Source organism: Lepisma saccharinum, chromosome 13, assembly GCF_977018435.1.
Source record: "Lepisma saccharinum chromosome 13, izLepSacc3.1, whole genome shotgun sequence".
Taxonomy (NCBI): domain Eukaryota; kingdom Metazoa; phylum Arthropoda; class Insecta; order Zygentoma; family Lepismatidae; genus Lepisma; species Lepisma saccharinum.
The window spans coordinates 74198756-74211047 of record NC_139241.1 but is presented as its reverse complement, the minus strand read 5'-3'; the positions used below and the strand labels follow the sequence as shown (position 1 = coordinate 74211047).

The following is a 12292-nucleotide window of genomic DNA, read 5'->3' as shown; positions in this document are numbered from 1 at the left end:
ACAACAGCAATGCTTTTCTGGACAAGGTGTGCTTTTCTGATGAAGCTGCATTCCACACGTGTGGCAAAGTTAACAAGCAAAATTGCCGTATTTGGAGATGTGACAATCCTCATGAGTTTCGTGAAATTATGAGAGACTCGCCAAAAGTTAATGTGTTGTGTGGGTTAATGAAAGAGAAGATAATAGGCCCATTCTTCTTTGCTGAAGAAACAGTGAGAGGAACGAATTATTTAGACATGCTTCAGCATTACACTGTGCCTCATATGCCTCCAGAAACCATTTTCCAACAAGACTGAGCCCCGGCACATTTTGCTATCATTGTACGAGAATTTCTCGATGAGCATTTTCCCACAAGATGGATAGGAAGAGGATCTAAACCACTTGCTTGGCCTCAGGGCTCTTTCTCTTTCCCCCCTAGGCTCTTTCTTTTGGGGGTTCATCAAGGACCAAGTCTACAGTATGCCCGTCAAGAACTTGGAAGATCTGCGTAACAGAATTCGTCAGGTGATTAACAATGGGACCCCTCAAATGCTAGTGAATACCTGGACAGAATTGGAATATCGGTTCGACATCTGCCGTGTCACAGGGGAGGCTCATATCGAGGTTGTGTGAAGTGCTGGTGCTGGGACAAAAAAATGCATGAGTTTTTCTACCAAAATGTAAATTTTGGTAATAAAATTGGGTTTCTCTGCAAAATTATGCTCTTTTGTAATGTTAAAGGTCTAAGCCGGACACCCTGTACTCTTCCATGTACAGTTCAAACAGTCCACTTTGTTGATTTACAGTATATTCCGTAGAAGCTTATACACCAATTGCCATGGTACGCAACTGCCATTGTCGGTCGAACCTATTGTCCTTTTGTACAAATTTCAATAGTACTCTTTACTGTTGGTAGAAGACACTTCGATTAGATTCTCAAATGCTCATCTGCAAAAGGAACAAATAAAAATAGTTTTAACATCGTATATGAGACTATGAACTTACAAAACATGTTTAAAAAATATTGATATTACATTGTTACAACCTTAGACAAGTTGAGTTAATAATGGAACTTACAGATGTTGAGTAAATGGATTTGAAAATAATGGATCCAATTGGCACTATAATGTTTAACGATATCGTCCTGTTATTAAAGGGCAGTTTGGTTCACGATATGAGCTCACTTCAATGATCTAACTTTATAATGAATGTTAAATATGATGAGCCTAAAACAGAAATTGGCAAAATAATTGTTAGAAATATTTTCATAGTAGAGTGATGATTGCAACGCTATATGGAGTGAGGTTCCTCCAGGTTCGAATCCTGGTTTCATGTATGTATTTAATCATTATCTTTGTTTCAACCATCCATTTTATGAAATCATTATTCATCATCATTGTTCCAAGGAGCAGAAGTTGGAGGTAAAATAACAGAAATACATTATGAAATGGAAATTCAGTTCCTACTATATTTTTATTTGAATTATTATAGTAGACAGCCAAGAAGCAAAAAAGCTTAAAAAAAACTTTTATCTGCATGGAATGTTAATAATAGGCATCCATGCAAAATCAATCAGTCATAGGTCTGAGAGAAAAACTAGTCAAGCTTCAAACTCTCTGGTATTCGATACACTATTTAGTACAAACGGCTACTGAAATCCAATCTGATATTGAACCAAATATACGTAGCATAATCAGGACAAATTATGATTTCTATGAAGCTCTGTGTCATCCACAATTAAATTATTGCCCTTGTACTTGCAAGTATGGGAACATTTATCTATACCGGTACTCATTTTGAAATTCTCAGTAAACATACAGACTTGTGTTCGATAGACGGTAAGATTTTAGTCTTATAACTGTTTGGGTGTACTTTACACTTTAAATATGTACAGCATCAAGTTATTGGACGAAATGCACTCTCATTATGAGCCGTCCTAAATTATAAAAGGACAAGAAAACAGAAGAGCTTCATACAGTTTACAAAACCGGTTTTCTGACGTGTTTCTGTAAAGGTAACAGAACTGTGTCCGAAACTAGCAAACATTCAGGGATCTCACATCAAATCTATTCGAATCAAACCTAACTTAGCCTGATCTACTTAATACATATGCATATTTGCGAGCTGCTTCAAAAATAAAAAGAGAAAAACTCTTGTTGAAAATAGGTCAGTAAGTACTAGTTTCAACCATGTACAAGGGCAAAGTAAAAAAACATTTAAACAAACTACTGATTTGTAATAAACATTCCGATGTTGTATATGTGGATAGCACGAGTTTCGTAGGTTTGGAAATTAACTTACAGGAATGAAAATAGAGCATTTTATGCAATATTGATTTAATGATATCAGATATAATCTATATTAAGCTACGTATATTTTATGCTATAGTAATGATCTCAAATCGGTAATTATTAGGATTATGCCTAACGTAAAATATAACATTCTATTCGGATTTTACATTTACAAAGAATTATCAACTTCGTTTGAAAGTTAAAAAAGTCATGCAGTGTGAAGCGATATTCTCACCGATATTACATCAGAATATATTTCTTCAACATGTAAATAAATTATACATTTTGCCTATATTTAAAACATTTTGACTTTGATGGATAATATTAAGCAACAAGCAATTAAATATTAAGACTTACCTTCGAGCTTGTTCAGATTTTTACCTTCGAGCTTGTTCAGATTTTTAACATCCTCCATGGAATATTTGTTCCCTTTTTCTCGTATCTGTACGGAATTCGATATCCTCTGGTAGCTTGGTTTGATTTTCACTCTTTCAAGAACTTGCATTGATCATATCGTTAGAAAGCACGGAGTGAAATCTCGGCAACAGTGTTGGCTAAAATCTGCACCACGGAGTATATTGCGACGAAACGCCACTTCAAAAGTTTTAATGATAAGCACTACTCTCTGAAGGTACGAAATGTTTTCATTTTTTCACATAGTATTTCAGATGCTTGCGGGAAGAACATGTGATCTTTGTTTCACCACGAAATCTTCCATACTAGCCATAAGAGAAAGAAAATGCACAGGTATTAATAAAACTACCACTTCAGCGCCATCTGTACGCAGCAGTTTGAACATGATGGAGACCTTATATTTTCTGTTATTTACTTAAATCCCTTCAATCGTAACAAAATTATAAGGTTCATATGTTCTACTGAATAAAACAATCTTTTATATCGGAAAATTTCTTCCTTACCGAATCTATATTAGTTGTACGGTTACCCTTAGAAATTTGGGTCTATGCTTTAGCATGGCTTTAGAACCCCCTTAAATGCTCTCATAGGAAAAAAGTGCTGATGATTGAAATGCATCTTGAACTAATTTTCTGTTCTCAGCAACAACTAATAACCATCTGGTTGTGTACCATACATTTTATTGAGAAGTTAGTATGTTAGCTTGTAAACTACATACTTACAATTTTATAATAATTTGTACACTATCAGTATTTTTCATTTTTTAAAAATAGTGATACAATAGTATTTGTCATTGTTTTTATATTAATACAAATTTAAGTTTATGAAGTGAATTCTTGCACTGGCTTCAAAAGTGAACATGTTGGAGGGGCACTCTACGAAAAGTGGTCCTCCTCCATGTAAACAAAAAAAGGATCAATCTGAAAATTATGTTTTTAAATGCATTAAGTGTAAATGTTTGTGAATGTATATAATTGGCATATTTTACCAACACTACTATCATTTGTAGCCTATATGCTTTACAGATACTTCATAATTCTATGAAATCAGTTCATTATGAGCATGTTAATCCAATCTCATGTCTAGCACCTTACTTTTTATGTGTAAAATGTTGAACACGTAATGCTGGAAAGCCCCTGGATAAGACTCCTCAACTTTCTATTATAAATGTAAAATTTCTTATTAGGTTAATACCATTATTAATTTAACATGCAGAATATTTTGGTAAATTTTAACACCACATAAACAGGAAATTTAAACTGATATCATCAGTATAAGGTTGAACTATTGCTATTATTATAGCACTTCCATATGTACAATATAATAATACAGTGCACAAAGTTTAAATGTGTACTTACTGGTAAAGTAATTTCATATCGTAGTACCTACCATATGTAGCTTATACAACTCTACTAATAACATTATTAACTTAATGTGCATAAAGTGGAGTTCAATACAACAGCTTCTGAATCTATTTTTTCCGTCTCAATTGCTTAGCACTCGTGTTTTCATTGTTTGCAGTTGATTGTTGTTTTATAGTGGATTTTGGCTGCACTGCTGTGGCTAGGAATTTTGTAATGGTTGAATGTGGACCTCTGTGTTAGACTGAAAGTGTTTCCATGATAGCTGTTGAAACGCATGAACCACACAGAAGTGATTTTGTATTCAGAAGGTTGCAGGTTTAAATGTGGTCTCGCTAGTTGTCAACCTTCTTAGCACAGAGTGCTATGATGCCAGGTGTCTCGGATTTGAATCCCAGTCTGGGCCATTTTGTTTTTGTGCATGTAGACTTTTCAATTTACCACATTTGGTGACTACTGTATTTGACAGAACAGTACCAAAGCAGTTCACAGATTTCTGAATCAATGTTTTTGTTGTTTCTCCTTCAGCCAATTAATATATGCTCTCCCCTTCGATTTACCTAGATATATTCCAGAAACATACCTCCCTGTTACATTGAAAAATACCTTTCCTTGGTTGCAATGACCAGCACCTCTGGCTATGAAAGTGACAGTTGTAATCAGCCAGAGTGAACAGTCTATGTCGCTTTGAGTCCTTGTGAAATGCCATTGCTGTAAGCTCTTTTTGGTAACAATGCAGAGGAGATTGATGTGAATAACAAACTGAAAGTAATATGTACCCTCGTTTAAGTTCTGCCGTGAATTGTATTCATGCAATTCAATTTATTTCAGGTGTTAGGCACTTCAATAAAATACTCTACAGATCACTTGACCTCTCATGATTAAAACAAAACAATTTTCAAGATTTAAATTTTGTACATATCAGCCCAGAGGAAGCAGGCTGATGCATCGTAATAGTTGCATGGTTAGGCAGCCTGTTGTGAAACAGTAATGCAACGCATCGCTATATTTTACTTTTACTTCCCACGACAGCAGTATATTGAATTATTACTTCAATAATATGCAATTTGAAACATTTATGATTTGTTAAGTTTTTTATATTTAATTGCTACCAAAATGAAAAATACTGTTTTATGCATTTCATAATTTAGTATTCTCTCTCTATAATGTGGTATAATTTGGCATTTTCTTTTTAAAGCTAGGTTCAGTGCATAGGAACCAATTGTCCCTAAGGGAGATTTCGCAGGGAAGTGACAAATGGCATGTCGCTTGAGAAGTATTCAATTAATATCAAGGTTTCACACCACAATGACATCACATTCTGTTTTTTTATGATTATCACATACACACTGCATATACAGGGTGTACCAAAAGTCCCATTCCCCCCCCCCCCCCTTTTGAATTGTAGACAAACCTGCAAAATGTTATTTTAACAGCATGCGTATGATGAGAGGATGCTATAGCATTAAATCAGACCAATGACCACTATTTACTCCAGAGGATCTGTGTGCACACCGCCATTTTCATGGCACAGTATTATTTGACTCCAGGTGGGATGTGAAATCCTCCGTAACATAAGATGTCAGATCTGAATTTCGGAGTGGCCATTTTAAGAGAATTCCTCAATGATGTGTTCAGAGACAAACGGATTGGATGAGGATCGCCAAATTTACCAGCACCTTTAAAATGGCCACCCCGAAGTCCAAACCTGACATCTTGTGATAATGAGCTATGGGGGCACATCAAACAGAAAGTCGCCCATAATTGTTATCAGACAACTGAGGAACTTCAAGAAGCTGTTCGCAGTGTGTTTGCTTCCTTCATGCCAGCCAAGTTACGGAGGATTTGACATAGCACCTGGAAGCAAATAATACTGTGCCTTGAAAATGGTGGTGCGCACACAGATCCTCTGGAGTAAATAGTGGTCATTGGTCTGATTTAATGGTATATCATCCTCTCATCATACGCATGCTGTTAAAATAACATTTTACAGGTTTGTATCCAAATCAAACAAACAGGGGGTAATGGGACTTTTGGTACACCCTGTATACATGCAAGCATATACAATATGTAACGCTCTATACATTGTGGCATCTGCTCTGAAATTAATAGAACATGTCACTGCCCTGCTGAAAATGTTGTCTACTGTTTTGAAACATCTACTATGTTCTAATTTTTTCAAACAGATATTATAAAAATTGTTAATAATGATGAATGAAATGTAATACTTATATAGCCACCATTTTAAGCTAAAGACACTACATACATATTAAATATAATACTAAAGTTATTTTCACTTTTAGTTTCTCTACTATCTTGTTTTCAGTAGATCTATACGTGTTTTGAAACCGGTAACCGTTTCATACATTGGAGACACATTTCTTCAATTTTACACAAGAAACTACTTAAGGAAATGAGTTTCCCCAAGGTTTACAACGTTCGTTGAGGTTTCTTTCATCATGGAATATATTTGACCAGGAAATCATGTATTTTTCAATAGAAATATCTCACCGACCCACAATTGCCATTGCTTTAATTTGCTTGCCCTACGACAACCGGATGCTGCGTACGTTTGATGATGTAAGCCCCTGTCAGTGTTTCAACCCACTTTTTTTTTTTTAAATACTATGCTTGCCTAATGTAACCAAACCTAACCTTATTGGAAATGGTTCGTGGGGCTGTCGGTCAGCTACCGTGCATAATGGTTCGTGGGGCCATCCGTCAGCTACTCGTGCATAATGTCCGATTTCCACCAGTGACTAACACGATAGTAGGTATTTTTCGGTGAAGAGGGTTGAAACACTGCATACCCACAACGTGAGTCAAGATGTGTGTGTCATATTGTGTGTTACGGAAGCGAAAAAAGGAATAAAAAAAGCGGCCCAAGTTCCTTTTGTTTTATTGAGATTTCATCATGCTATGAATGCAATTTTTACATGGTCCGATTTTGATGTATGTCTGTTAACACATACTGTGGGGTTTTAGCGATTAATAAAGATTTTGTTCAATATATACTTTCGTGGTTAGGTTAGGCAGGTTAAGTTTGGTTCCCTTAGCATTAACATAATGTCCCTAAATGCATTATACTAAGGTTCAGATTTACTTCTACATTCATTCCCATGCTTCTACGACATTTACTGTCGCTTGTCGACTGAGAATATCTTGTCCATAAGTGTGTAATTTAATTTTCAAGATGTTTTTTTTCAACATAAATAACTTTTTTTCGAGTCCGAACAATGTTCATTACTTTAAAGACTGTTCAAATTTTGTGTGACAATGATTTCCAAAATTCTACAATAATTAGTCTTTGTGCTAGGAGAAATCATAAAACAATTGGAACAGTTACCCCGCAATACACAATTGGTAAGTACGAACCATGCGAAACACAAAATATGTGATTTTAATGTCTCCGATCTATGAAACTGGTACCAAAACATCTACTGTGTTTAGATTTTCCAATAGATATAAAAACAAATTGTAAATCAGGAGGAATGAAATGTTATATATCCATCCAATACGTTGAGGGTACTACTTTCATTTAGTCAAAACACCTATAACTAATTTATTTAGTACTTTCTAACATTGCTACTTACTTATTCTGCATTGTGGAACATTCTATAAGGTGTAATTATGAATTTCTCACGAAAATAATTTCAATTTTTCATATTACGAGTAATTATTGTTGTTAGTTTTCTTAGTTTGTGCGTGAGCGTTCTGGATCATCGTGCCTCATGCTTGTTTTGGTACTACTTTACTATACTGGAGACACCTATCAATGATTTATTTCGCAATTTTCTACATTGCTAATGTACTATTCTACATTGCGGAACATTTCTTTAGGTGAAATAATTAATTTCTAACTAAAATAATGTCTATTTCTTACATTAATGAGAACTTACTGTTGTTCCTTATTTCCCACAAACCATCCACGGGTAGCCCCAAAAACCATTGACATTAGCCCAAAAATTCACTATAGCTCCACGAACCATCACGGGGACGAGGTATGCCTACTAGGTTAGGTTAGGCCAGTTAGGTCAGGTTCCATTAGCACTCCTTTCATTCAATTTAGCATATACGGACAATACAAGAGCGTATTGTGCTCTCGTGCAGAAAGCAAATGGCAGAAGCAGCAATAGCACGTCGGAAATAGATTTTCGTAGAAATCCACATGCATTCGCATTAAAATGGATCAAACCTACATTCCCGAACATCAACAACGCTACAGAAAATGATTTGCATAAGTACTTTCTCCTGTAAATTTGAAGAAATCCGTCTCCGGTATAGTAAAGTGTTACCCTTGTTTTTTGTCGAGTGATGCAGTGTTTCCAACCTTCTAAACCAAAAAATGGCAACTTCAGTGTTCTTAATTTTCTATTTTTACTATTTTTTCCCGGGTAGCCCCACAAACCATTCACGGGAAGGGTAAAACTTTGATAGCGTCCCAACACACTTTACTCGTTTATTTTGTCATTTTTAACATTCGTACTTATATATTCTGCATTGCGAAAGATTCTTCAAGGTGCTATTTTGCTTTTTTCATGAAACAAAGTTCAATGTTTGACAAAGAGTAATTATTAAACCATCGACCTTAGCCCCAAAAACAATCCACGGGTAGCCCAAAAATTCACGATAGCCTCACGAACAATCATGATGACGAGGTATGCCTATGAGGTTAGGTTCCATTAGCACTTATTTCGTTCATTTTAGCATATACGAACAACATCGGTGTTTCTCGATGAAAGAAAATACCAACAAGAACTTCTAAATGCTACAGAAACTCATTTCGGTAAGTAGTTTGTGTAAAAATGAAATAATCCGTTGGGACGCTATCGACGTTTTACCACGGGAAGGGTAGGTTAGGCAAGCATAGCTAAAATTCAGGGTCAGCCATCTTGAAAAATCATGGGGTGCTTGGAAACAGTGACGGGGGTTACGTCATCAAGCGCACGGAACATCCGGTTCGTGCATGGAAGCGACGGCAATTGCGATATTTTTATACATAAAAACATGAATTATCGCTACAAAAGATGAAACTATGACAGCAAATACATTCGGGAACTTCCAACAATGATACAGAAAGTCATTTGCGTAAGTAGTTTCTTCTGTAAAAATGAAGAAATCCGTTTTGACTAATTGAATTAATTGAACTAAATTAATTTTCCCCAAAGCACCTGGAAAATCTTGTTCGCCCGGCTACTTGTTTTCTGACTGCAAATAAGAACAAAAGTGCAAGGCTCTTTTGTTATGGGAATAAATATAAAACTTCTCTTACCTGTAGTATGTTTCCTTTGTACAGCTATCGCTTGTTAACAGAAGTGTTTACTGTGGGGTCCACACATCCCGCCAGCCGCACTGCCAATTTTGATTTTACAAGCAGAGCAGGTCCGGCAGAACGAGTGGCCCCACACCAAGTCCCAACCTCAAGGCGCTGACGAACAGCGATTGCGAGGCCGCTAACAGGACAAGGTAGGAGCCGGGAGGGCCCTGCAACTAGAAAGCTACAGGTACTTCGAAGTAAGCGTAATACATTGTTTTCTATTCTGCGCAAGCACCCACTTCCAGTCTGTATACAACATGACTGTATTGAAGCAAGTGCACGAATGCGGTGACGAAATCGGCTGTTCCTTGCTTATATAGCAATGCCTCATTCCGCCAATTACCAGTGTTGCTAACTAACAATACTAAAACATCACTATTTCTTACGAAATTCTATTTCCATTTCGTTATTTTTTTTAAAATTAAATAGTGACGCCCAGGATAAATAATGAACTAAATGGATGACCTGACAAATACAATGATCCATTCGTACTTTTGCTAGGGTTTGAACCTGGGACTTCAAACTTCGTAACGTGCTAAACTAACGGCCCTGCCGCGGAGGTCGGTGCAATTATAAGCTGTTAATAACAAAACATTACAGTCTTATTTTGGGGAGAAAATATTAGTTTCAGATTTTATGCCACCTTTCGTATTTGTGTTGTTCGCATAACGTCCTGCGAAAGTCAGGTTTCCCCCGTGAAATTCATTGTTGTTCCTTCTTCGATTTCTCATTACGTAACCATTTTATCATCATCGTTACGATTAAAGCGAACAGAAAAGAGACACAAAATAAACACAAACACGCCCCGCTCAATTTATGGTAATTTTGGCTGTAAGGTTATTCTTGCCCAGATGGAAAATTCTGGATAAACCTCACCCGCCCAAACCCAAAATTGGTAACACAATATCAAATTTTTTTAATATTCATTTAGCAGAGTCAGTGGCGGCGATTGGGTCCCAAAGCTGGGGGCAAGGATAGTTTACTTTTCCTTGGTAGATAAGTTTGAGCATAGTGCGGGAGTAAAAGCAGGGTGCGAAATCGTTTCAGAATGGTGGGGGTGGGAAGGAACACACACACACACTATATATATATATATAATGTCATTAATTATGTCAATTATTAAACAATTAAATTAAATTATAAAATATACAACTGTCTTTCATTGAAAATTCGATTGCATATTGAATACTTTATTAGTGCTGTGAATGAACAGTGATTTGCGTGACAAGGGGGGAGGGTCAAAAATTAATAGACCTCAGGAAGGTAATTAATAGTTTCTGATATAAAATTCACATCTAAATGCTATTACGTGTTTCTATATTTATATACCTTGCGGTAGCTGACGATAGGCGATGAAAAATGGAGTAGATGTCACAGATCGGACTAATTTCTGTGTTCTGGGGATTGCTGGGTTCAGTGACCTTAGAGATGAGGCTCCTTGTTCGTTCTCTGTGGGTGTTTTCGTTATTATTCCAGTAAAGTATATTCGACATCATAAATGTTTTTTTAACCTTGTCGTTAGAACAAAACCTCTCCCCCCGGAAAAGTTTGGTGGGGGGAAATTTCAGGACAAGATCGTTGGTGGGGGGAATACCCCCTGTCCCCCCAGGATTTCGCACCCTGGGCAAAGGTGGAAAAAAGTGGGGGAGCAACTGCCCACGCCCTCCTAATATACCACTGAAGGTATTTAGAGGGGGTCCAGACCACTCCGAAAAAGTTGTCAAATATTGAAATGACGTGTCAGCATTAAAATTAAATAACTGGATTTGTCCTGTCGAACTTCCACGAAGTTAACGATTGGACTGGGATGAATATTTTATATTAACAATGTGTATATAAATTTTGGTAACAATGATAATAATAATAATAATAATAATAATAATTAATAATAGTGACTTCATTTTTGGGCCTCCCCGATGGCGTCGTCGCCTTGTAATCAAGGGGTCCCGGGTTCGATGCCCGATGGAGGCACACAGTGGTCCGGATCCAACGTACACTGTAGGCCCAGTCCCGATTAGCCTTACTGTGCACAAAGAGGACTTAAAACACGAACTCGATCAATCAATCAAAAGACTTCATTTTCATCAGCTTGAAATAACAACTAGAAATAAGTTAATAATGGTTTTATTTGTTTTGTAGCGTCGCTTTTCTGCCACATTTGGCTAATGATGAGGATGAGTGGTGATGAAGTGATGAAATTGATGAAGGGACACAGAGAACACCCAGGCTGGGATTCGAACCCGGGACCCGTGGAGTCGTAACGCTGTGCTACACAATTCGCCATGGAGGTCAACACTAGTTTACATCATCTTTGTACCTTTTCATGTGATAATAATATAACCATTATAATTATTAATAGAGTTCATTATTTTTTAATATATTCGAGACACTTGGTTAGCTTGAAACGATCTCTCCGCAAATATAGGTACTTATACACGCCTGCTACTATTCTACAACATACAGGAAAAGCGAAATTGCACAATTGATCACGTGAAAAAACAATAGCTGGCAGTTACTTCGGAATAGCGTATACTCAGAAGTCTCGTCGAATATTTCTTATTGGAAAAAGATAAAGGTGACAAAATTTTAGTACATTACAACACAAGGTCTCATTAATATGTCTATAGATATGCCACGAGAAAAGAGCTTGTCGGAAAAATTACGTATTTTTCGGAAATTGATAATTTTTCTCCTATATGGCAGTCATATACTACCTACAGACTCAACGGGAAAAGTAGATAATATCACGAGATTGTTTTATCTCCAATTTGTAGGAAAAAAGAACCAAAGTGCTAAGTTTGAAACTATCTGAATCTACAGTATCTACGTAATTAATGCTTGTTCAATATACTTTAGCCAACAGTTAATCTACATTTAGTTCTTTTGAAGATTATATTGCAACACTGGAAATTGCACAATGTCACGACAGC

General features: G+C 36.4%; 1 long non-coding RNA gene across 1 annotated transcript; it reads right to left on the bottom strand.

Annotated features, from left to right (window-relative positions):
- Positions 1–836: 836 nt before the first annotated feature.
- LOC145997043 (uncharacterized) lies at positions 837–9449 on the bottom strand. Its single transcript, XR_014442854.1, has 3 exons — positions 9318–9449; positions 2628–2989; positions 837–927 (listed from the first exon to the last, which is right to left on the bottom strand). It is a non-coding gene; the product is annotated as an uncharacterized LOC145997043 (long non-coding RNA).
- Between the last annotated feature and the right edge of the window lie 2843 nt (positions 9450–12292).